This window comes from Saccostrea echinata, unplaced genomic scaffold (assembly GCF_033153115.1).
Source record: "Saccostrea echinata isolate AGI-Se365-2 ecotype Australia unplaced genomic scaffold, CSIRO_AGI_Sech_v1 ptg000058l, whole genome shotgun sequence".
NCBI classification, from domain to species: domain Eukaryota; kingdom Metazoa; phylum Mollusca; class Bivalvia; order Ostreida; family Ostreidae; genus Saccostrea; species Saccostrea echinata.
This window is the reverse complement of record NW_026889807.1, coordinates 6,035,425-6,037,634: the sequence shown is the minus strand read 5'-3', so window position 1 is coordinate 6,037,634 and position 2,210 is coordinate 6,035,425.

The window sequence follows — 2,210 nt, the reverse complement described above, 5'->3', positions numbered from 1 at the left end:
TCAAATCATGACCCCCAAGGGTAGGGCGGGACAGATTAGGGAATCCAAGTTTTACATTGAAATATATAAGAAAAATCTTTAAAAATCTTCTTTTCAAGAACCACTGTACAAATAAAGCTGAAACTTATTTGGAAGCATTCTGAGGAAGTGTAGATTCTAAATTGTTCAAATCATGACCCCCGGGGGTAGGGCGGGGCCACAATAGGTATATTAAATGGGGGAGAATCTGGTAAAGAACAACATGGCCAAAGTTACTCAGGTGAGCGATGTGGCCCATGGGCTTCTTGTTTTCTTTATATTTGTTTTCAAACTGTATAATTAATGTCAAGAGTATGACAAATTACATGAATTCTTGTAGCAATTTAGATCAATTGATTACAAACATAAGTATTTCGTATATGTACAGGAATGTTATATTACTTTTTGATCATCAATGTAAGATAAGCAAATACAAAATATGAATGCATCTGTTCCTCAATTTCGAAGGTGGTACTAAAAACAGGAAATGTATTACTTTAATTATTTCTGTACATGTACTCAGAACAATTCTTGATTAACTATTCTTACAATAACCGGGAATCATATTCTTTAATATATCGAGCTAATTTTAATTACATTTTATATATTTTCATTGAAAAGTTTTATCCATGAAGAAATATTTTAAGCAAAAGGTTTTATTTCAGGTGCACTACTTATGCTAAAGGTAATAAATTCAAGGGAATGAAATAAGCTTATTCACATTTTGCCAGCAGCTTCTGAACTGTGACTCATATGCTGTAAGCTGAATAAATAGAATTGTTATTCAATGTTTTTCCATGGTATTATCTTACGTGAATTTCAAAATTAAATTGATTGACTTATGGCTTCAACGTGTTACCTTTGTACCTGACTGAAGTACTCGTTAATTTTTGTTAAATAAATAATAAACTGGATATTCAAATACTGTAAAGTGCTTACATGTATCAACAGCTGCTGAGAAAATCATTTTAAAGCATTTAACTCACTTTAATGGCTGAAGAGAATTAAAATGAACATCATTTATGGTGACAATCAACAATCCCTCTCCCCGAAAAAAAAAAAAAAAAAAAAAACGAACTAAAAAAACCTATAGTCCCCCCCCCCCCCCCCCGATCATCTGGTAACACAAAATGAAACACTTCCTTTAAACTTTCCTTAAGGACAGCTTACAGCTACTAAATGATGAATTAAAGAACATTTTTAAGGTACCATTTAGCACCCCAAAGCTATCTTTAAGTAGAATATATACCATCATGAAGGTGTAGTCATCTCAAACTCGTTTTAATGGGTATTTAAAGTTATTTTAATGGTGGCTTAAAGTTAAGTTATATGTGTTAAAGGTGCCGAATTCACCAGGTGCCGAATTCACTTGTACCCCAGTAAATGTACCTGTATTTTGAGATGGTCTCAAAAAATACACAGACGGTAGATTTTCCTTAAACCTGGCATGCATACTGAAGTCATGTAGGTTACATATGATATAAAATTAAAGACTTTTTTAATTGTACATTTCAAACAATAAAACTCCAGTCGGCCCCCTTAAGACTGATTATTTTAATTAATCCGTTGATTCATATGAAGAATAAAATCCTGAAGATACAAAAGAAATAAACTGTACTTACTACTTGAAAGAAAACGCCCACCCAGTGACTGTCGAAACATACAAAACTAAAGTAAGTAATCTCTTTAAGACTAAATACAGACCAAATTTATAGCCGGAAAAAATCAATTATATCAGTGAAACAATTCAGAATGCATACATATTTTTCGATTGTTTCATAAGCATATTGTGTTTAAAAATGAAACTCGTGCTTGGGAAAAACTGGTCAGGAAGTTTATATTATGTTAACGTGTCGGAAATGTTCAAATTCCCGTTTTTTTTTTTTTTTTTTAATTTGTATTGAATAGTTTATCAGGACATTCATGAGATTCTAAATCTTCAAAATAGAGAGTATTATCGCTTCATCACCTCTCCTAGCACTTCAAAGTTGCCAAGCAATTACTCAAGACTTAAACCAATGGCTTGATAAAAAAAAAAAAAAAAAAAAAAAAAACTCTTCCAAAACTGAAAGTGTTTACCACTCTAAATGAAAGAATCAAAAGTTTGTCTAAATAACGTAATTTGAGTTGATTCGTGTTTGAATCGGGCCTTGAAATTAAACAAAGTTTAGAGGAAATTGAATTTCATTATT